The sequence below is a fragment of the Alligator mississippiensis genome, chromosome 6 (genome assembly GCF_030867095.1).
Source record: "Alligator mississippiensis isolate rAllMis1 chromosome 6, rAllMis1, whole genome shotgun sequence".
NCBI classification, from domain to species: domain Eukaryota; kingdom Metazoa; phylum Chordata; order Crocodylia; family Alligatoridae; genus Alligator; species Alligator mississippiensis.
In genome coordinates, this window is record NC_081829.1 from 61,676,945 (window position 1) to 61,702,148 (window position 25,204).

The 25,204-nt window shown below is 44.0% G+C and overlaps 1 long non-coding RNA gene across 1 annotated transcript in view; it reads left to right on the forward strand.

Moving 5' to 3' along the window:
- Window positions 1-25,204, forward strand: part of LOC132251181 (uncharacterized) — an 82,077-nt gene that overhangs the window by 45,411 nt on the left and 11,462 nt on the right. The gene's annotated exons all lie outside the window — the stretch shown is intronic.

A 25,204-nucleotide genomic window follows, 5' to 3' on the forward strand; every position in this document is an offset into this window, starting at 1 on the left:
AAATATCCATAGATCTATTGAAGTCAGAGAAGCACTAGTTTATGTCTAAGGACCATTCCCATAACTTGTGCTGTGCTGCTTCTACTTAACACAGGGGAAAAAACAACAACTTTTTTCCCTCTTGCAGCAGGTACAAGTATTTAAATATATCACATTTCAGATTTCAAAGAATAATATATGCTCTTACTGGATTTCATTTATTAATGAATTTAATCATTTCATTTTTTAGTTTTTTTTAAAAGTGCAAGTAATGAGATTCAATAATACTTTTATAAGCTGGTAGTCATGTGATAAATTATATAGGGAAACATTCTTCATAAGTCATATTTAATTTCCATATACAGCTTAATCTTATTAATATTTATTTTTCATTTTTTTCTAATGTCTGATTGAGTAATAACTGTTTAAATGATGTTACTAGTCATATAAGATCCCTCTTGTTTTTCTTGTGGGGGTGGGAGGGCAGGGATGAAACCATAGCAATAAATCATGTTACAAGTTAGTAAGATTAATTTTTCAATCCTGAAGAATGAATTAAGAAACATCATTACTGCTGCTGATACTGATATAGGTAATATATCAGGATGGGATGAACACCTTGCCTTGAAACTGTGCTTTCAGTTTTAGATCCCAAACTTTGCAATTTTTTGTCTACACATTTGCTTTGATTTTTCACACAGAAGAATCAAGTACCTTGGCTTTGATGCTGACCTTCATGCTGCAGTCCCAATTAACCTGTATTATCCTATATCCTTCTCTTTTGTGTGTGTGTGGGTAGAATTACTAAAATGTGGAGTAAGTGTAAATGATTTAGAGGCATGTGCCCAAGTGTTCAGATGCCCAGGGACCATTCAGACTTTAGAACTATTACTTCAGCAGGTGCTAAAACTAATTTCAGTTGCATGAATGTAATTGTTAATGTTGGTTGATATTTTACTATTTATCAAAACATCTAAGAATAGAGAGGAAATATATTATGCAGAACAGTAGAATCTGTTGCAGATGACAGCTCATTCTAAGTAGATCTTTAATAGCACCTGATGGAACAGGATGGGAGAGTGGTAAATATAATTTCCCTAAAAGGTATTGGGCTTTCAGAAGTCTAAGAAATACTGACATGGTTTCAAAACTGAAAAAAAGTATAACACATGTAGATGATATATTGGACCTGGATGTTTTCAGTTTTGCATTATATAATTTCATGTCTTCAGTCTATTTCAGGAGTCACAAATTGTTTTTTAGGATTTTAGTCCTGGGGGGGGGGCACTTCCCTTTATCCTCATTCAGTAAAGTCCTTATGTCTGCCCTTAACTGAGCAAGAGTTGAAGTCAGGGGCCGTGCATACACAAAATGAGAGGCGTGTGTATGACACTAAAGTGGGCTAACTGCTTTTTTGCCACTTTAATGGTGTCAGTATTTGCATGCCTCAGTGGTGTATTGCACATTAATTCTAGTCACTGTAGGTGTAATGCACCTTCAATGAATTGGGGTGCAGCAAATTAAAACTCCTTTGAGGCATTTTAGGTTCCTTACCTTACAGCCATGGAGGGAAGCACCGGGGCTCTGTGCAGTTCTACAGTTCCGCAAGAAGCCCTGCAGGCAGCCTGGCAACAGCCCGGGAAAGGTCCCCCCAGGACCATCTGAACTGGGTGCCTGTGGTCAGGTGCCCACGTGGCGGGGGGCCACTGCTGCTGCAGAGGGAAGCAACAGCCACCTCTGCATTCCAGGGACCACTCCATCCGCCAGCAACTTGCCCTCCCCTCCCCTCTGGAGAGGCAGGTAAGGCATGTGCAAAAAACACAGGGGTTTAACCACCCTAAATTGAAGCAGTGTTTTTTAAAACCCTCCGCTTCAATTTAGGCCCCTGTTTCATCTACACATGCCTAGTGGGACATTATCAGTAGGAGATTTCTGGAGGAAACTGCAGTGAGCTATTCTTATCTTAAATCTGCCTTGTATTCCTATATTGCAAGTTTGTCCACAGCTAAACTACCTATGAAAAAGATATGAAATATAAATATGAAAAAGAACATATTTCCTCCTTCCCTCCTTATCCAGATATGCCCTTAATGCAGTAGCCTGCCTATGTATTTGTCCCATACATGCATACTTTCTATATCAGTGCTTTATTTAATTTGCAATTTTAATGCCCAGAGATCTGCTTTTACTTTATCAAGGAGACTTCTCATCTCTCTTCTCTTGGTCCCTGCTATCAAGCTGTTTTTATCCAGGACTGCCTGCTGTTTACATGGAGTATGAGTAGGCTGATTCTACATCAGAGCAATGTGGAGAATTCTGATCAAAATCAGCATCTTTATCTTCTTGTATTTGCCCTTCAAATCTGTATGGCATGATTGTTGCTGCATTTGTTGAAGGGCAGTTGGCTAAATGGTTTTGGTATGGTCTCAATTGGCAGAGCTATATTTTGATTTTCATTGTGAAGTTCCAGTGATTACTAAAGTAACAGTTCAAACAGAAGTATTTTTCCAGAGCTTTCTCTATCCTAAAGCAACATGATAGGACATATAAACCCTTTCTTGTACTCATCAGGTTACCTCAAGGGCTTGCTGTGCTTTGAAACCTTACACTTCTATAAAATGCATCAGTCATTTCAAGTTTTTGTACTAATGTAAATATTTATAAAAGCTTCTTCTTGGAAACCTTTAATGACAGTTATATATAATCTGCAGTATTATGTTCAGTTTTTTACTCTACATCGCAATAAGAAGAAAGTAATAGTTTTCAAGGTGTAAAGGAACTATTGAAATCTAGGAACTATTGAACTGAAGGGTCATACTCAGAGGATGGTGGTGGATGGGTCATATTTGACCTGGGGGGAAGTGGGTAGTGGAGTCCCCCAGGGCTCGGTCCTTGGGCCCGCACTGTTCAATTTCTTTATCAGCGATTTGGACGACGGGGTGAAAAGCAACCTGTTCAAATTTGTTGATGATATCAAACTTTGGGGTGAGGTGGGCACACTAGTAGGGAGGGAAAGACTGCAGAAAGACCTGGATAGGTTGCAAGGGTGGGCTAACAAAAACAGGATGCATTTCAATATTGACAAGTGCAGGGTCCTGCACTTGGGCAGTAGTAACCAGCAGCACATTTATAAGATGGGGAAACTCCCTTCTTGAGAGCACTGAGGCAGAAAGGGATCTTGGAGTCATCATTGACTCCAAGATGAACATGGGCCAACAATGCGAGGTCACGGTCGGCAGGGCTAACTGGACCCTATCGTGCATCCACAGGTGCATCTCAAGTAGGTCCAAGGAGGTGGTCCTCCCCCTCTACGCGACACTGGTCAGGCCACAGCTGGAGTACTGTGTCCAGTTCTTGGCACCCCACTTCAAGAGGGATGTGGACAACATTGAGAGGGTCCAAAGGAGGGCCACCCGCATGATCTGGGGACAGCAGGGCAGACCCTACAATGAGAGGCTACGGGACCTGAACCTGTTCAGCCTTCACAAGAGAAGGCTGAGGGGGGACCTTGTGACCATCTATAAACTCACTAGGGGGGACCAGAGGGTTTGAGGGAGACCTTGTTTCCCCTAGCGCCCCCCAGGATAACAAGGAATAACGGCCACAAGTTGTTGGAGAGTAGGTTTAGATTGGACATCTATAAGAACTACTTCACAGTTAGGGCGGCTAGGATCTGGAACCATCTTCTAAGGGAAGTGGTGCTGGCTCCTACCCTGTGGGTCGTTAAGAAGAGGCTTGATGCCTACCTGGCTGGGGTCATTTGAGCCCAGTTTTCCTCTTGCCCAGGCAGGGGCTCAGACTAGAAGATCTACAAGGTCCCTTCCGACCCTACTTCTTTGATTCTATGAATTGTTTATCACAGGTTAAAGAAGCTCACTCAATAACTTTGTGCCTTTGGCCCATATGATTGGTTTGAGTTCATCCCTGTCTCTCTGGGAACATCCAGTCTTCTCTAAAACTAGAGAACAAACCCTGCCCCTCTATCCTATTGCCGCAGTGGTTGATTATCCTTCCAATTAAGACTTTATATCTTATTTCTAGTTTGTTCTGGTTTTCATTTCCAATCCTTTGAGTCCATTATGAATGTTCCTGTTATATTAAAGTAAGCAGAGATGAGTTGATAGAGGGACTACAGCTATAGAAAGGCTTTTGAAGAAAAGAATAAAAACTTTGGCATTGTTCCTTGTTTTGGAAGAGCAGTAAATAAGATTTGATAGGATATCTATTTACAAAATAGCAAATAATACTGAGAAGTCTGAACCATCCTGCTTGTTCAACTTCTCATACTATTAGGGGCTGGGGACATTTAACAAAATAAAAATCCCTTTCAAAACAAAAGGATTTTTTTTTTCCTTTTTCCTGGGTGTGCAGTTGAATCTCTAGAGTTCTTTTTGTATTTAAACATCCCTGAGTGCATTTAAATGTTCAACTAGTGTGGCACAATAAAATCTGGTGCAGTTCATGCCAGGGTTAATGGCTCCCAGGTGCAGCATCTACATGTGCTTAGGACTGCAGCAGTTTCAGTTGGGATGGAGCAGCCCTGGCCTGGTAGCCAACTTGGGGCGGGGGACATCCCCAGGGTCTAGGTTGCAGTGATGAGTGGTGAAGGGGGTGGTTGGGGGATGAGAGTACCCAAAGAGTGAAGCTGTGTGGGTAGACAGCAGACAGGGGTCTGGTCCGCTACTGCTTGGGCTAACCAGGCACAATTTATGCCCAGGTCAATGTTTACATGTACATTTAGGTGTAGTTATTTTCACTCACAATTACTGTCTCTGACAGTATTATCTTATAGTAGTGAAAATTACTTTACTGCAGTCTAATACTGTCACACATGTAGACTGTGACTCTGACCTGCAGCAAATTAGTCTACTGTGCAATTAAGTACACTTGTACATGCAGTCACTAAGGCCTAGTTAGTGTCTAAAAATGTTACTTACATACATAAGAATAATGTCCAGAGTTATTTTATAGATGGAGGGAAAAATAAAATATTTTAGACTTGGAAGCATCATAAGCACAAATAATTTGTGAAGCTATGCAGGTTATTTTGCAGCTCCCATCTACAGGATTTCTTGCACCTTTCTGGAACAGGTAATACTCATGTCAGACAGTTGGATAACTGGTGTTACCTGATTAAAGCCATCCTATGCTTCTGGAATGGACTGTGGGTTTCACAGTAACATTTCGGTTTTAAATGTCTTTGTTATAAGAATGCTATATACATCAGTTTCCCTAACCAGCTTCTACATGGGGAAAGAAGGGTTAATAGAGTCTCTGCTAGGTCTCTTAGCTACCTACCGACCTCCAGCATCAACAAAGAATTGAATAGCCTATTTGAAACTTCAGCAAAGTAGGATTAGAGATAAAACCCAGGAGTCATCAAGGGAAGCAGACTGAGATAAACATCATTACAAATGGAGTAGCCTGAAAAGAAGTGTGTTGGCTTATGAGAAGGAGAGTCTGAGACTCAAAGTTGTATGGACTGGAAAGGGAACAGTTGAGATAACTGGGGAGAAGTGGGCATGCTAGAAGGGAGGAATAGGTTTCAATCGGACCTAGATAGGTTACAGGGGTGGGCGGATGAGAACAGGATGGGTTTCAACACTGACAAGTGCAAGGTACTGCACCTGGGAAGGAAGAACCAGCAGCATACCTAAAGACTGGGGAACTCCCTTCTCGTCAGTGCAGAGGCAGAAAAGGATCTTGGAGTCATTATTGATTCCAAAATGAACATGGGCTGCCAATGTGGGGACACGGTCAGGAAGGCCAACTGTACCTTGTCATGCATCCACAAATGCATCTCAAGCAGGTCCAAGGAGGTGATCTTCCCCCTCTAGGCGACACTGGTCAGGCCGCAGTTGGAGTACTGCATCCAGTTCTGGGCGCTGCACTTCAGGAGGGATGTGGACAACATGGAGAGGGTCCAGAGGAGGGTCACCCGCATGATCAGGGGTCAGCAGGGCAGGCCCTATGAGGAGAGGTTAAGGGACTTGAACCTGTTCAGCCTCCACAAGAGAAGGCTGAGGGGGGATCTAGTGGTCATTTCCAAACTAGTCAGGGGGGACCAGCAGGCATTAGGGGAGTCCCTGTTCCCCCAAGCACTCCCAGGAGTGACAAGAAATAATGGTCACAAGCTGGCAGAGGGTAGATTCAGGCTAGGTATCAGGAGGTGCTACTTCACAGTCAGGGTGGCTAGGATCTGGAACCAACTTCCAAGAGAAGTGATGCTGGCTCCTACCCTGGGGGTCTTTAAGAGGAGGCTAGATGAACACCTTGCCAGGGTCATTTGACCCCAATACTCTTTCCTGCCATGGCAGGGGGTTGGACTTGATGATCTGCTCAGTTTCTGACTATTATTCCCTTCTGACCCTACCAGCTATGAAACTAAGAAACTTTGGAGAGCTTACACCTGTGCAGGCTTGACTAGGAACAGAAGGACCACTTGAAAGGGGGCAAGGCCTGCTCAATCTCTGACTATTATTCCCAACTAAATGTTTTCACTGAAGAGAAAATGTCTGTTTTGCTGTTTGCAATTTTAGAGTGTACTTCACCCTATTAAGGCATAGAGTCCTTCTATTGAGGGTAGTTTTGAGGCAGGGCTACAGCCAGCCAGGGAGGATTATGGATAGAAAGACTCTGGTCTCAGAATTGGAAGAAGCTGGGAGCTCCCACAACTTGAGACACTACACCCGGTCTGGCTTCAGGTGGAATTCAGACCATATAAGGCTTAATGTCCTCCTCCTTGGGACTCTGTTACAGCATCTAATATGTTTAAACCCAATTATGTACTTTCCTTCAAAGTCTGATTGTTTTATGAGTGCAGAGGTGGCCTAAACATAAAAATGAAAATTATTTAAATGAGAGCTAATGGAATTAGCTAATGGAATTTCAGTATGAATTCATTTCTGGGGCTCTCTACCGAGATAAATATCCCACATTATAAATACTAGGAACTGTCAAACAGTTGAGTTAAATCTCAAAGGAGGAACAAAGTGGGTCTTTAATCTTTTGGCTAGATTTCTGTATATTTCAAAACCAATAAAGTAGCAGCCAGAAGCACACTGTAAAACAGCATAGACTCCAAAACAAGTGTGATATATTCCAGGCATGTCATATGTGGGCATTTAATGTGTATTAGCTCAACTTCAAGCTCATTAAGGCAGCATGTCTATACATGAATGCCCTTAACACACCTTAAAAATGGTGATTTTAGGGAAATTGGGCATTTATACACATACTGCAGTCTGCTCTTACACATCAGAAACCCGGCCTTGATTAATCATGCATGCTGAGAACACCAATTGATGCACCCAGTGCTGTGTTGCATGCATTTGTTAAAACAGTGAAATGCATGCGTGTGCTCATAAAATGGCGGCAGTGCACTTTGAAACTGAAAATTTGAAACTTTGATGTGTTAGATCAACTTAGTTCAAAAGCACACCACTGCCATTTTCTCAGATCTGACGCACATTTCACCATTTATACAAATGTACGCGGCATAGCACCAGGGGCTTTTAAAAGCACCTGGCACTACAGCATGTGTATGTGTACAGATGCCCATTGTGCCTAAATTTGATACCTGCATAAAGCAAGTATCAAATCTGGCATGATTAGTTAAAGTGCATTAACACACGTGTAGATGTGTTAATGCTCATTAACGCAAGGTGCTTTAGTGCTGGGCCTGCCCAGCCACTAGGCGGCAGGCCAGAGCCCAGCCCCAGATCTCCTGGCTGGCTGCCTCTTCTCCTTCTCCAGGGCTGAGCTGCTCTCTGTCAGCCCCTAGCTGCAGGCTATAAAAGCCTTTGTGCCTTGGGACAGAAAGCACAGGGATCCTGAAGGAGCCAGCATGGTCTGCAGGAGTTCTGCTTTCTATGGCAGCAAGGCCAGCATCTGCTCCCTGCTGCTTCTCAACCCCAACTCCATCTCTTTGCAGGCACCATGGTAAAGCACCTCTGCCACATAGCTTGCAGTCCCTGCCTGTGCCCCTGTCCTGGGCTGGTATCTCAGGGACAGCTGTGTGGGAGCCCAGAGAGCTGATACAAAGAGTATGTCCAGCACATTGTCCTTGTTGAGCCCTGGATATGTGCTCATGCACATCCCAAGCTCCTAGCCCCCCAGCTGGACCTGTGAGGAGGTGCACAACCTTATGGTGCTCTGGAGCAGGGCTGATATCCAGAGGCAGTTTACATGGGGCAGGTGCTTAAACACCCACATTTATGAGGTCATTTCATCTGGGATGCATGTGCAAGGCCACTCTCACATGGCACAGCAGTTCTGCATGAAGGCCAAGGTCTTACAGACACAGTGGGTGGCTGTGACTGACTTCAATCATTGGTCCAGTCATGCCCAGAAAACCAGGCCATTCATGTGGGAGCTAACCCATGTTTTGGTGCCCTGGGAGACAGGTCATACCCCTGTGAGCGCCACCAACAGGGGCGGCCTGCCCTCAGCTGCACCCTGCCCTGACACCGCAGGTGACGTGTCAATGGAGAAGGGAACCTTGGACCTTCAGCACCCCTCCCTGGCTGCTGCATCCACTGGCAGCTCAGTAACTGCCTTGTCCTTTGCCCAGCTCCACACCCCACTATGAGGAGTGGCTGGCCATGTGTGAAGAGGTGAAAAACACCTCTTTTCAACCCAGAGTTGTAGAGGGAAGCAACTTCCCTTCCCTTCCCTCAACAATGGACCAGAAGCCATCACAGGAGCCATGCTTTATTAGCAGCTGCTCCATCTGGTTTGGAGCTCCCCTAAGCTATGTCAGCATTTCTAGCCTGCCACTGAAACCAGAGGGAAGGCAGGACAGGCACAGGAAGGGAACACAAGACTTGGAGTATCAGAATGCTTGAGCAGAAACCCCAGGAGATGGGGAGAGGGCTGATTCTCAATCTGGGAGCTCAGAGGAGCTCCAATAACCCAGGATGATGCCATCAAGCCAGCAGTTGTGAAAGCTGCAAGGAAAGCCAGTAGGAAGCCATGCCAAGAGGGTAAGGTAGGCAAAGGAGAGCCAGCAACTGTCAAACAAGGTCTTCTGTTATATCTTCTATTTTACTTTCACTGTGGATGGTGGGGAATCTAGTAAACTGAGTAAACCAGCAGGTTTTCCAGGTGGCTACTTTTCCAGGTGTTTTTTTCCAGGTGGTTTACCAGCTTTTCCAGTAAACCAGCAACAGTCCAGAGGCGGAGGGACACTGGTCAAAAAATAGTACTCCATTACTTGAATGGAGCTGAGTTAATAAGGGCCGGTAAAAGGGCTCATTCCTCATGGGGAACTGACCTGTACCATAGAAGTATGGCAACCAACACCAAGGTGTTTGAAGCCAATATAAATGCCCAAGTTTGTAGGAGAAATCAGCCAGGGATTACCCTATGTTCCTTTATTTATTTATTTATTTGGTTTCTTTTATTTGATAGGGCTATAGCCTGCTGCCGTCAGGACTGAATTACGATGTTGCTGGAGATCTCATCCAGCAGTCACAATGGCCCTAGGGGCTGGAAGACTTACCTGAGTTAGAGTCTCCTTGCGTTGTATTGTTCTTCATTTCACTTCCATTTACCAAGCCTCAACAGAACTACCTTTGGGGCCAGCTTAGCCACCATAACCTTGAATCAGGAATGAGACAACTATGGGCCTAAAGGATCAAAGAAGAGAAAGAGAATGCCCATTGAGAGCCAAGGGCATAACTGATGCTTTAACAACTGGATGGTGCTTGGACAGGGTGTAGGGGAGGTAGAAGCCCCAAAGAAGAATTGGACCCAGCTCATTCAGGCCAACACATAGTTGACTAGATCACCCCCTGACAAAAAAATCTTCAACACCAAGATGTGGCAAATGAGAATCAGGTGACATTTGCTGAGTGTTTGAATTGGATGAGTCCACTTCCTTTATGACCCAGTCTCACTGGGTACAGGACCGCCAGGACCCATGGCCCTATCCTTTCCTGGGCCAATGCCTGTGGCTACCAGATCCTCCTGGGGGGGTGGGGGGGGGGGAAGACCCTGGTCAGACCTGGCCTACCGCACACCATAGTCCATGGACACTCGGTCCTGAACTGGGGAGGGCCCTGCCCTGCCCCTGTTCCCTATCCAGGCCACCCACACTCCCCTGGCCCCAGGTTCCTGTCCTCATAGCATGCAGAGAGGCAGGACACAGTTCAAAACTTTGAGCATCCCATGTCCCTGTAGCTGAGCAGGCACAGACCTCTTGCATGCTGAAGAAGGCACCAATGCTGGCAGCAATGTCCTTCATGGCATAAATAAACCCAGTTCCCTCAGCCCCTCTCATAAATCATGTGCCCTAGGCCCCTAAGCATTTTTGTTGCCCTCCACTGGACTCTCTCCAATTTTTCCACATTTTTTTTGTAGCGGGGGGCTGAAAACTGGACGCAGTACTCCAGATGTGGCCTCACCAGGACTGAATAGAGGGGAATAATAACTTTCTTTGACCTGCTGGTAATACTCCTACCAATGCAGTTGAGTATGCCATTAGCCTTGCTGGCAACAAGGGCACACTGTTGGCTCATATTCAGCTTGTTGTCCACTGTTACCCCCAGGTCCTTTTCTGGAGAGCTTCTGAATAATCTGTCAGTTCCCAGCCTGTACCGGTGCATGGGATTGTTCTGTTCTAAGTGCAGGACTCTACCTCCAGCATATATACTATTCCCTCCCCCACCCCCCACCCCGCAGCTTGCCATCTGCAGACTTGCTAAGGGTGTACTCTATGCCATCTTCCAGGTCATTAATGAAGATATTGAACAAAACTGGCTCCAGGACTGGCCCCTGGTGCATTCCACTTGATGCTGGCTGCAAACTAAATGTCACACCATTGACTACTACCTTCTGAGCTCAATGCTCCAGCCAGTTTTCTATCCCCCTGACAATCCATTCATTCAGCCCATACTTCCTTAGCTTGCCTTCAAGAATGTTGTGGGAGACCATCTCAAAAGCCTTACTAAAGGCAAGATATGCCACATCCACTTCCCTGTCCACATCACCAGAGCCAGTCATCTCATCATAGAAAGGTACACACAGATCTTGTTCACAGCAATGTGGGAAGCTTGCAAGTTGAGCAAGGAATTCAATCCAATTCTTCTGATTCAAAAAACTCAATGCTAACTTTGTCTCAGGATTTCATAAAGACTTTACCTTTATCTCCACAGTTTCTCCAAATAGAAATCTTTAATTTAAAAAGTTTCCATACACATACATGCACATGGAAAGGATTCATGGTTTCAATTAACCACAGAAATTTTAAACATTAATTTGTGCACAGTTTGGTCTTGCCAATCTCCTAAAGGTTGCATAGATTTTCCTGATTTACAGGGGTGTAGGTTGTAGTCATGTTGGTCTAAGGCCATAGGCAGAAAAGATTCTTTGGGTGAATCTGATATCTTTAATTAGACCAAGTTAAATAGTTGGAAAACATTTTTTAATCAAGCTTTTGGGTTTAAAAATCCTTCATCAGGCTCAGGAAGTTTCAGCATTTGGCGTGTGCTCTTCCTGGATGGAATGAAGAGTAAAGAAGCCAGAGGCTGGGCTGGTATGAATACTGACTGCCTGTTAGGACTGTGCGAGTCAGCAGGTATTCAGTCCAGCTTTGGATCCAGCCACTTTGGATGGCTATGATCTGATCCGGAGCTCTGGATTGGTTTGCCACTTCAATTCAGCCAATGTGGCTTCGGAACCCCTTCAAAGATCCAGCTATAGGCTATAATGGGGGATCAGTGAAATATCTATAACTTTATATATCCAATTTGGGTGCAACTTGCAGACCTGGTAGCCTCTGTTGAGAGCACAAAGTCTGCCAGGTTTCAAGAAGATAGGTGCAGGGGTTTGGGGGAAACTGCACCCCAAATTTGTGAAAGCAAAACTCCTGTCATGTCTTTGTGTTACACCACAGGGGGGTGAAAACTGCAGGGGTGGTAGCCCCTAGTCAGGCCACAAAGCATGCCAAGCTTCAAGAAGATTGGTGCATTGGTTTGGGGGAACTGTGCCCCAAATTCCTGAAAGCAAAGCTCCTGTCATGTCCAGCTGTTACACCACAGGGGGGTGAAAACTGCAGGAGTGATAGACCCCAGTGAGGACACAAAGTATGCCAAGTTTCAAGAAGATTGGTGCAGGGGTTTGTGGGGAACTGCACCTTAAGCTGATGACAGGCAAAACCCACGACACAAATGAGCCTGTGTATGTTAAGGTGCAGCGGGCTGAAAACTGCAGGGGTGGTGGCCCCTGCTCAGGCAACAAAGCCTGCCAAGCTTCAAGAAGATCGGTGCAGGGGCTTGGAGGGGAACTTCACTTCAAGCTGCTAACAGGCCAAACTCATGATGTAGGTGGGTGCTTGGGTGACTGCATCTGTCTTGGGGCCCAAGGGGGTGAAATCAAGAGCAGGCCTGGGTGCTGGGCCCTGCCAAGCCATGAAGCCTGCCAGCTCTGTGTGTTTCGCTGGGGGAGTCAGTTGTCTGGGGTGCTGCACCTCAAACTGCTGGCAGGTAAAACTTGTGATGTGGGTGGGTGACATTGTGTGCGTGTTAAGGTGCTCCCTTCCTGGTTCTGGGGCCTCTGCACAACATGGCAGTGTGCCCCAATGAGGCCGCCTCCTCCTCCCCTACAGCCTCATGCCCAGTCCTCCACTTTATGTGACAACAGGTAAAATAACTTAGCTGACTCAACACCAGTAGCATCAGCAGCAGCATCAAAGGTAACCAAACAGAACTGTCACAGAGCCTGTCTTTTTATAAAGGAATTGACAGCAAGAAGTAAAGATGATGTGTTGAGTTGTGTTGGACATATGATGTTACTCATGGTATGTGATGGCTTATCTAGGAGGCTGATGAAGTGCAGTGCATAGGCCCAGCTCTGAAAAGTGGTTTGTACATTCAGACAAGAACCTAACCTCATCACCAGAACTGAATCCAACTTCCTAGAGCTCAAAATGCAAAACCTGCCAACAATCTCCAGTACCCCCACAAACCGCACACCAGAATCTATTAAAGACAACAAAACCCAACTACTTGTGGGGGCACATTCCTCATGAAAAAGACACTCTGCCTCCAGTCTCTCAGGCCTTATCCATAGAGGGAACAAATTACAATGCAAACCACTTCGGATAGATTGACTAAGCCCGTGCTTCAATCTGGGCATGCCACTTCTAACGCCGAAGCGTCCAAAGCAGCACCGGATCCGAATCATGATCTGAAGACTCGCAGAGCCCTACTGCCTATCTTGTATGCATACCAGCCCAGCCTCTGGCTTCTTTACTTTTCATTCCATCCAGGAAGAGCACACACCAACTGCTGAAACTTCCTTAGCCTGACGAAGGGTTTTTGAACTCAAAAGCTTGCTTAATAATTATTTTCCAACTATTTGGGTTGGGCTAATAAAAGATATCAGATTCACCCAAGGAACCTAGTTTGCCTCTGACTTAAATACTTTTTCTCACCCAATATATCAGAAAGAGAAAATGGAAGTATTTTCTATTTGTTGCACTGTGAATATCAGTAAGCAGAATTTTATAAATATCTGGAAAACTGTTGACAAGACATATCCACTGTAATTAATCTCTTGTGGTCTGGTTATAGTGGAAGCTTCAATAAGGTGTATTTTCAGCTAGGCAGGAAAATTTCATATATTGCATATGTCAAGCTATTCCAAGCTGAAAGAGAGCATGTTGGATGAGCTTGTGTTATCATATATTATTAACTCATCATTAGATTAGTTATTTGCTATTCTCGAACAGCAGGAAGTATGTTTGAGTAGTGTACATAGTAAATTTGATACAATCAAAATTCATTGTTTTTTGAAGATAAGCAAAAAAATGCTAAGTACATTAAGTAAAATGTAACTTCTCTACCTGCAGACTATTTGTTTGTAGATCACTATTTCCTTGAATGTATTAAACCCTTTTCAAAATAATTCTATAATCACAACTAATGAAAAACTTGGGATGTTTTTCAGGTATCTAAAGCTTTAGTTAAGTTTTAGAGTCAGGGTTTTTTTGTTTTTTTGTTTGTTTGTTTGTTTGTTTGAATAAGTATACAAGCTCAATGAGGTAAAAGCACTGTTTGTATCCTAATCTTTAAAATGATTTTCAAATTGAAGGCTTGCCAATAGAATGAATTTATGTATCTGACAAAGAAGAGATGTGCACATGGGAGAAGTTTAATTTAGTAAAAATAGTCAAATGCATATTCAGAGAAATATTTTGGCAATAATTGCCAAATTCTAACTTTCTGTTAAGCTTACACTTCCCCTAACATACATTAGCTATTGCACCCTCCCATCTATCTCTGGAGTTAGCATACAAATAAAACTTCAACAAACTATTAACAACTTTAGTACTGAATAAAGTATTTGCAATGTAAAATGATAGTGAATATTTGTGTGTCTAATTCTGTAGCTTCATGACCTAAAATACAGTTAGGGCAAATGAGTGGTTCTCAACCTTTAGACACAAGGTATCCCTCAATAATTTTTGTGAATTGAGCAGCAACCTATTAAAAAATAATTAATGTATGTTTTTACCTCCTTGCAAAGGGGCCAGGCAGTTGAGATAGGGGAGCAACAGCCAGGACGGGATGAACTTATGTCTTTACTTGCCTACTTTGCTCTCCATACCTCATGGTATTCTTACAAAGTTTTCACAGCACACCAAGATGCCCTGGTACCCTGGTGGAGAATCACTGCAGGAAATTATTTAGCTATCTTAACTAATCATTCTAGAAAGCTCTTGCATTTTTATTACATCTATTATTTTGATCTAGAAGAAAACATCAATCCTTTAAAGTATTGTAAATAGTGCCAAATACTAGGGCTGTTAGAAGCTTCAAGTGCTTATTTGATTTGGAGGAGATTTGACTCAATTCAGTGGCAGAATCTCTGAATCTGAATCAAATCAGGAGACCAATGGAAAGGTCTGAATGGATTTGAAGATCTCTGAATTGATTCAGAAAAGATTTGGAGAGCTTCAGAGATTCGGGCAGTCCCTGCTCACTGCTGCAAGGAGCTAGACCTGGACTTTGTGCTGGTAAGTAGGGGGCAGAGGAAGGGACAATGGAGGAGGGGGACCTTGGGGAGACCCCCACTGGGACCCATCCCTTTCCTGCTCCCCCAGCCCCCCATAGTGCCTCCTGACCCCCCCCCCCGCTCTTCTGGCTCCCCCACCCATGGCTGCCCCACCCAGCCCCAGCTTCCAGTTCTTTAAAAATAAAAAGCCCTGCACTTACCAGATGCTGCAGTGGCCATTGTGGCTTCTGGGGGCTCATGGCAGAGCCACCCATGCAGCATAGGGCAGTGGGGGACAGCAGGAATTGCCCTCCCATCTGGCAGGAGCTGGTGAGTTTGGGGCTTTTTAGTTATTTTTTTTTAAGAGCCAGGAGCTGGGGCCAGGTGGGGCAGCCATGGGGCGGGGGATTGGGAGAGCAGGTGGGGGCCAGGGGGCTCATGGCAGAGCCTCCCACACAGTGTGGGGGAGCAGGGGGGGGTGGAGATCGCCACCTCTGCCTGCCACCAGCCAGTGAGTAAGCACTTTTTTTTTTTAATGAGACGAGAGCTAGGAGAGTGGGTGGTGTATGGGTGCTCATGACAGAGCTCCCCTTGCAGTGTGGTGCAGTAGGGAGCAGCAGGGATCCCCCCCCCCCCCAACACACACACACACCTGGCAGGATCCAGTGAGTTCAGGTCTTTTTTTTTTATTATTTAAGAGTGGGGAGCTAGAATCAGGCAGGGAAGCCATTGATGGGGCTGGGAGAGCGGGCATGGGATGGGGCCTGTCCGATTCAGAGATTCATCTGATTTGGCAGCTGCCAATTGATTCGGGACTGTGATTCAAATTACCAAATTGAATCCCTGCTCCCCAAATTGGCCAAATCCAAAGTAAATACTAACTGTTTCACACAAGCCTACTAAATACTTTTTCTTACTTTAACACAGTGATGAGCATCTAATAAATGTATATTTCAAATAATGATATATGTATTGTGTCTTTGGCACTATGAAATGTCCGAAGAACCATTAAGTGTATGAGAATATTAAATCAAGTTACTAAACATAGAAAAATACTTCAATAACTTAGTTGTAGAATGCAGTTTGATTAGTTGTTTTACTGTGAATATATAATGTTGCCTTCTGGCTAAATTGATAACAACACATAATGATTACTATTAAAGTCAAAAGAAGCCTTGGAGTGTTTTTATTTGTAACTTATTTGTTTCTTGGTTGCAAATATATGCCTTAAAAAATGGAAAGTATCTATCTTTATGTGTATATATTTCTCATAGAATTAATCAATCTTTGGCCATTGGTTTGTCTATGTGAGAGTAAGTTTGATGGATTTTTTTCATTTCTGTGTTTTGACCACTGACTCTGAGACTGAGTTGTGATATAAGCAGCTGTGGGTGGTCTAACATGGTAAAAGCCAGATAGTCAAAGGAGTTTAATAGGAATTGTTTAATTTTATCTGAATAATTTTATTATGGAAAGTTTCTGCTCGTGTTTCTGCTCATATAGAACTTCCAGGCCAATACATTTTTTGTGGGGAAAATCTAAGAGAAACAATTGTTGTTTCCATCTATAGAACTGTAGGTGTAATGTATTGATTGCATAGTTGACCTGGCATAAAACACACAGTTTGCAGTGTGTTATGTATCCATTTAAATAATTGTATGTCTACACCATCCCCTTCGGAAAACTGCAATTTTTGCATTTGGTCTCTTGTGGGTCAGGTGTTCTGGAAGATTATTTTTACTATAATACAAATAGGGATTTTTTTCCTGACCAGAAATAGAGCATCCTAATCTAGTTATGGAAATTGGCCCATAGGGAAAATGGAGGTATCAGTTTCCTGAATAACAAGTTCCTTGAACCACAGCATCTCAATGAAAAATACAGCCTAACGTTGAAGGTGACTATATAGAATATTTTTGATCATTTAACAGTGTGGGGGTGAGGTGGTTATTTCAGGAATGTTTCATATACAACAGGGTATGTTTTGTTTTGACACTCTTCAAATAGCTTTTATGGGATTTTTATTCCTGAGAAATCTTCAAAATTTCACCCTTTTCATCCTGGTCCAATATGAAACCAAACTCTTTTTTTTTCCCAAAAGAAGTAAATTTAAATCATCTCTAGGCTTCTAAAGGTGCATAATTTAGTAACATTGCAGTATCTACCTTGCTTAAGTGCTCTTGAAACACCTCCTTGAGTTTTTCTGCATCTCTAAATATTGCTGAAAATTTGTATGTGATTCCCTTCTCTGGGTCATTAAAGAATTAAGCTGATGGATTTGAAAGAAGGCTCTGTCCAATCTTCCTACAGTAGAATAATTATGTCTTAAATGTAACATCTCGAGTTAAAATCAGGAAAGAACAAGTGTTGTTTAGTGAGCTATATAGGAACAACTGTTTGAGCAACATTTTGTATAAGAAAGTGTTAAATGCAAGTTCTATACTGTAGCTAAAGAGAAGGATTAAAGCTGTTAAATAACTTCTCTTAAATTTGAGGAAAAGGTTGACACAAAAAATGACTGCTGCTGTTTGTAGTCTGTAAATTACCTTTCATGTATTACAGTTCCAGTTACTAATTCTGGCTTACCATTGCACGGGAATTGTTGCAGAAAGGAGAATCCTCCTTTGGAATATACTTTTTTTCTGAAGCATACAAGTCTTCTCACTCATTTTAAGATATGTTCCTTCTGTCCCAAACAGTGACCTTTAAACATGCTGTGGAAATGGAAGTAAGAACAGTAGGAGATTCTTGGATCATCTCTTACAAGCAGGGATCCTGGTTTTCTGTTTCCCATGGAAAAATGGAGAAAACCACAGATCCCCTGTTTTTATCAGAGAAAACACAGATTTCCCTTTTTAGCAGAGAAATCTGTGGATTCTCTGCTTTTGCAAACAGCTCTTGCAGGATGGAACAAGCCTGTGAGAGTTGATTGCAGAAAGGGTGGGAAATCCCCAGCCCTACCCAGAGAGGGAGGGAGAGGGAGAAGGGTGGGGCCTGAGCCTCTGAGTCTGCCAAGGCTGGGCTCAGGCTCAGGGTCACCCTTTGCCCCTGGATCCTAGAGGTGAGTGGGGCTTGGGGGCTGTGAGGCAGGGCTGGGGAAGGTGGCTGGGGTCTGAGGGAATGGGGGGTGCTGCCAGCCCCAGGTGGCACACCACAACCAGGTGCATGGCCGGGGGGTGAGGGCAGGGGTGCCCCTCTGTGGGGACTTTGTGGGCAAGCAATGTGGGGTATAAATGCCACCCGGCTGGATGCCTAGGGGAGGGGGAGGGGAAGGCTCACATGTGGGCGGCTGCATACCTCTGTGGCTGGCTCTGCAGTGGTGGTGATGAATGGTGGCTGGGGGGGGGGCAGGCAGGGCTCACATGTGGCGGCCACTGCTGCTTACCTATGGAGCCATGCCAGCAGACCATGCTGTCACCGCCATGAGATCCCAACCTGGCTTCTGAGCAGCTCTGCACCCTGTGGTGTGTCCTGTCAGCAGGGGCAGTGCTGGGGGGGGGGGGGGGGGGCTGGGGTTATAGCCACTCCAAAATTCCTTGTAGCCACCCTTCCCAGCAGTGCCACTGGGACCACAGCCTGCTCCATACAGACAATGACAGCTGGTGCAGCTGCTGCCTGCCAGTGCTGCCGAAGCCAGTCTCCACGGAAACCTTGGCCCTGCACTAACACAACGTAGGATTATTGGTAATGGTGGGATTCTTATGGCACCAAAGAAAATGTTAGAAATATACGACTGGAAAAGTACAGGCTCAGGGGTGACCTGGTGGCTGCCTATAAGTACATAAGGGGTGTGCATCAGGATCTGGGGGAATGTCTGTTCACCAGAGCGCCCCAAGGGATAACAAGGACCAACTGTCATAAGCTCCTCCAAGACTGTTTTAGACTGGACATAAGTAAAAACTTCTTTACTGTACAAGCCCCCAAGGCCTGGAACAGACTCCCTCCAGAAGTGGTGCAGGCACTTTCTCTGGACTCATTCAAGAAGTGTTTGGATGCTTATCTTGCTGGGACCCATTGACACTAGCTGACTTCCTGCCCCTGGGGTGGGGGGCTGGACTTGATGATCTTTAAGGTCTCTTCCAGCCCTAATGTCTATGAAATCTGTGACTGAAAAAATGAGACTATGGCAGCTGTGTAACTTTGTCTGTCTTCATGGCAATTTTGATGTGTAAATCTCTGGTATTGTAATATTAAAATCCCTTTCCACTCAGTATAAGTTTGCATATTTGGACTCTTTTGATTTGAGTTTTTTCATTTGTTTATACTGCATCTGTAGTGAATAGTATTTTGTGCATGTTCTTTTCTTAGCTGTACATAACTATTGTATATTTATGTTTTGGCTTAAAATTTCAAGCAAGCTATACTGTTGTCACCTGGGTGTATTTAATTTCATTACGTACATCAGTAGCAATGGCTCCAGTCTTTAATGTTTCAAAAGGGAGAATATAAGATACAAGTTGCTTGTACATTGCAATAACAAGCTACTAGCAAATTACTCCTAGGGTAAGTATTAATAACTCACTAATGACAAGATGAATCCAGTGAAGATGCATCAATAATATGGAGTATAAAAAAAGGCAGCAGACAATGCTTCTTATTTAGTAGAGGTAGCCCAGGCAGGAGCCCTTGACAGTGTAAAGAGCCCAGAAGGGTTTTGAAGAGCACTACCTTTTTAATACTATTTTTGCAATCAGTTTTTCAAGTTTCAGCATGCTTACAGGAGTTTCTTCCTCACAGAGATGAGAACTCATCTACAGAGGAGGTCCTGTGCACTGAAAATGTTTAGATTTATTCTATCTAGAGAAAAGAATTTCCCCATCAGGGATTTTTCAAATTATTCCCAGGCTTCATTTTCCCCTTAGTCTGCTCCATGTTGCCAATGGAGGCACAGGGAGAGGTTTGATTCTCTGCTGCATCCATCTCCTCTGAGTCCTTCCAATTTTGTAAAAGCTTTTTTTTAAATGGAAGTGCTTGTGTTTATGCACTGCATGTTTAATACAGATCAAACCTTTGGGCGCACTTTTTGATGCATTCATAAATATACAACTTATTGAGATTTGAAATAAACTGAATATAAAAACAGCAGCACTTATGTATCAATTAAACATTTAATTCTTCTTGGATCTCTGCCAATTTGTCAATTTGTTTTGTTTTGTTTTGTTTTGTTTTGGTATTAAGGCTAGCTTTACATTTAATAGATACTTGAGGAGAGGTATATAGAAAAATCCTGCAAAATCTATCTTTGACCTGAAATAAATCCATGGTGGCTTTACAGCATGTGAGTGAAAGTGGGGAAAAAACTAAGAATTATTGGTTTGAGCAGCTATAGACATGATCTCCCCCATGAATCCCTACCAATGCGTCTTTCAGACACTCAATCAATCCTTAGTTCCTTCTTGTAAAGAAAGGAACAGTTGTACCCATTTTGGTGTACATGACAGGCACAACACTACAGCCTACATAAGAGCACTGACTTTCGGTTACTATTATTACCCTTTCAGCAGTTTGAATTGAGGTAAAAAGTGTTTGTGTTAAATTGCTTCCAGTATTGTTTCTTACTTGGCATGTAAGCTCTTGAATAAGCATTTGAGTAATCCTCACCATATCTGGCAAAGCATTTAATAACCGGGCACATCTCCATGAGATATTTGCTGCATGTTGACTAATTAGTGCACAGTAAAATGTCACTGTCTACACATTGATTGTAGAGATTGTGAAGCTTCAGTCGCCAATTCAATTCAATGAAGATTCGGACCAATTTAGAGGCTATATCATCGATTCTGAATCAAATTGGGAGACCAAAAAAACTCTCTGAATTGATTCAGATTCTCCAAGTCAATTTTGAAAAGATTCAGAAAAGATTCAGAGATTCCAGGGGAACAGAAACTGAGAAGAGGAAGGGGGAGTGGTGGGGGGAGGGGGAGGGAAGGGAAATGACATCTGTACTTGGCCAGTGACTGTGATCTTTCCCTGAATTCCCTTCTAATCACAGTGCTCTGGGGGAGGGACACAGAAACAGAACATAAGCCTCTGGTTGCACACTTTCTGTCCCTTTTGTGAGCTGTTTCTGCCTGAGCCCTGGGAAGGCCCCCTGTTACAGGCTACCATCCCTGCTGTTTTCATCCCTCTTTGCCTTAATACACATACAAAGTCACACATGCCACAAGTTTTGTTTCAGAAGCTTGAGGTTCAGTTTCCCAGAAGCCCTTGCACCTATCTCCTTGAAATCTAGCAGGCTTCATGGCCTCAGAAGGGGATACCATGCCTGCTGTATTCATCCCGCTGCACCTTAACACACACACAAAGTCACACATGTCATGAGTTTTGCTTTGAACAGTTTGAGGTTCAGTTTCTCAGAATTCCTTCCACCTATCTCCTTGAAATTTGGCAGGCCTCATTACCTCAGAAGGGCTAATATTCCTGCTGTTCCAATCTAAATATGCCTTAACACACACAGCTTGAGTTTTGCTTTCAGCAGTTTGAGGTGCAGTTTCCCAGAAACACTTGTACATATATCCTTAAACCTTGGCAGACTTCATTACCTCAGGTGGGGCTACCATCCCTGCTATTTTCATCCAAATCTGCCCAAAAATGACAATTTTATAGCTATTTCAGTGATTCTCCATTATAGTCTATGGCCAAATCACCAAATCTCTCTGAATCAGCACAGAATCTTCCAAAGCCAACTTGGCTGAATTGATTCGGGACAGTGAACTGAATCTCTGAATCAAATTACTGTCCTCTGAGTCAACTGAATCTGAATCCAAATTGAATACTTCCCTATTCACACAGTTCTAATTGAAGGCTAGAAAATGGTATTTAGAGGTTTGCTTTTGGGAAGTTGCTTGTAGGTAAAATAGATATTGAATTAGAGCAATGGTCCAGGGCAATGGCAAGGTTTAATTGATTTCTAAAAGCCTGTTTGTGAAAGTTTCTTTAAGGCCCAGTGTGTCTGACACAGGCAAGCAGCAAGTGGATACACAGGATGGGAAACTGTAGACATGTACCACACTGTTCCATAACGTAAGATAAGGTACCACCAGGTCATAATGCCCAACTGCAGGGCCCTTGGGATTTCTAGTTTTGGTACATGGACCAAATTAGGAGAAGACCAGTAAAGCCCAAATTAGGATGTGTGCAGGTGGTGGGTTTTTGAAACAATGGAATATGCTGACAGGACAAAACATGGACAGTATGATGACCACAGAGAGACCAATCAGTGGTGCCCAAAGATGAAGTGTCATCACAAAGGGGAAAAGATACAAAAGGAGGGATTTCAGAGAAACAAAGAGGGGAACTCGAGGCCACTATGGACAGAGGGCACACAACCAGCCCATCTCACCCACCCCACCAGGGAGGTAGGGGCAGGCCTCGGCCTCCAACCTCCAGGCTGCTGACATGTGACATTCAAGAGAGAACCTCAGAGTGAAGCTCATGTACTGGCCAGGCATACCTTCCCTCTTTGGTGACAGCCCTGGGACTGGTAGATATACACCGCTATCACTGTGTATCAATAAAATTCACCTATTATTGAATGGAGAGGTCATGGTCAATCTGAGGAGTTTGGATCCACACAGAACAACATATCTAGGTCATAAATGCAGTACCAACATACATGTGGTGATATTAGGAAGGAGTAAACTAATTCTACCATAGGATTGTACTGCTAGACACAGGTACTACCCTATGGCCAAGTCATTTATCTCACCACAACAGACATGTAGATGCTCATGGGAGCTGTCTGGGGCATGAGGGTACTTCAGTACAGAGGCTTCCAGCTTGCTAGACACCACCCTTGTACCCCAGTCAGCCCCTCGGCAGCACACTGAGCCAGGATGGAGCAGTGCCAGGCTGGCAGGCTGACCCCCAGGGCCTCCTACCAGCCAGGGCTGCACTGTCCCAGCTCAATGTACTATTGTCCTGGGTGCACATGGTAACATGGTGCTCAGGAGCAATAAACATTGGTGCAAACTGTGCCAGTTTATTCAGCCACTAATTACTTGTCATGCACCCACTAGTTATAGGTCAATGGGGCATTCTAGGACTACTTCCTGAATGTAAAAGGAAGCTTGAAAACTGCTAAGTTGTTATGTGATCATAACAACTTAAATTTGTTTTTTGATTTCAGGAACTGAATAACTCCAATATCTGTTTCCCATCAAGATTATAAAAAACAAAAGCAAGAGGATACTGAGTATCCCTTGCAATGCCCTTTCATTGAATGTCAAGGTTATGATCTGGACATGGATGGTCACTGTAGGACTTGTGTTACCAAATTTGCCCATTACTTTGGGGGTGTGCTCATTTATTAGGGATAGTTTCTAGAGTCTTGGTGATTCTGTCAATGTACTGCTTGTGTTACTATACGGAGCTGTATTTCTCCCTTCTGCAAGCCCTCACCCCCAGTGGAGCTATCTTGCAGGACTCAATCTCAATGGGACTGGGTTCCTCCAGTCACCAAATCAGTCATACACACAAACACACACAAATTAACGTGACACGCCTGACCTGGCCGGGCTGATCAGCATGGACAAGCTGACACCCTCATATGCCAAGAATCAGTTCATAAGAGCAACAATAAAATGCAGTCAAACACAAGCACACGGGTGAACAGAATCCCTCTGAATCCGGCTGGGTGTCCAGCTGACACCCTCATGGGCCAGCATTCAGTTCATAAGGGCACGTCTGAGTCAAACTGGGTCAATCAGCCTGTACAAGCTGAGCCCCTTATGTGTTTCAAACTCAGCACATCCCAATCTTTGGCCTCTTGATGAGCAGACCCCACAATCATTTTGGGGTTCACAGGGATCTTTAGCTTAGGTAAAAGAAGCGTTGCTGCAGAGCACGGGAGGAAAGAGAAGCAGAGAAGGAAAAATATACCCAATTACTACCAGTTTGACTATAAAAGTTATTTATTGCTAAGCATATGAAATATATAATAGTACTAGTAGTAATAGACATGCAAAAGAAAAACACAAACAATGACAATACTACCCTGGTTTCCCTGGTAAGTATTTGGGGAAACTTAGCTCAAGCTTAACTAATACAGTTCAGGGTCAGAAGTTTATGCCTAGAAAGAAGAGAGAGAGAACGCTGGGATCTCACCGAGTCCACGGTACCCAGGCTGCAAAGCTGACAGGCACAGTCCGTAGCACAATCCTTGAAGAGAGAGATGATCTGTTCTTCCAGCGTCCCAAGAATGACAGGGGATGGTGTCAGCCCAGGAGTTTTCTTCTTCTTTCCTTTTCCTCTCCTTCTCCTTTCCTCCTCCTTCTTCTTCTTGAAGCACACACACTTTTTACAGATTTTTATACCCTCAGTTCAGCTGCTTCGAAGCACCTTAATTGTGTAAATCATTGTCTTTTCTATTGACAAGGGGTTATCTGGTTTGGAACATCTCAGGAAACTGATTGATAGTCAGGAAACACTTAAGATTAGGGAGTAACCCAAATACTTGGGAGCCAGCTTGAAATTCCTATGGATGGCAGATATACTGATGGGATATCTCATGGTTTCTTCAGGAACAATAGATAGCTTGCAGCATCAGGATTTTGGATTTTTACTTGTTGCGCACAAGCCTCAGCTTAGCATGACTTTTCCAGATTTTACTATAGTCTTCTAACAGACTTAAAGCAATTATTGGGGTGCTCATAACCTTTTGTGGAGAGGACTCCCACCAGTTGTCTCAGGAAAGGTATGACAACACCTGTGATTAGGGCTCCAATGGGCTGGGCGTTGTGATGAACCCTTAACCATTGTTCAAATGTTGCCCATACCCCCTCTGACTCGGTCTCTTGCCTCAGCATTCACTAACCCGGCAACCGAGTTTTAGTCAATCAAGTTTAAATAGGCCTCCCATAGTGGGACCGGGGAATGTACGGCCCAAGATGCCTATTAAACTTAGAGCTGTGTGTGTGTGTCGGGGGGGGGGAGGGGAGTCCAGATTAGAACTGGTCTGATAAACGCTGAGCTGGGTGTGTGTGAACATGGATTGATTAACATTTGAAGCACAGATTCCCCATCATGCAGTGCTCCCCTGCTTCTCTGGTCCCAGAATTCACTGCAGTCTCTGCTTCAGGCTTTCTGTTCTCCATCTCTCATGTAAATGAATGGTCATCTAGTTCCATCTCGGATGTAAATGAGACCTAGGGCAGTTGGTTCACTCTTGCCACCCTTATCTTGAGGGTCTTAGGTGTGTCTCTCACTGCATCTTAATCAGTTTCGTTTA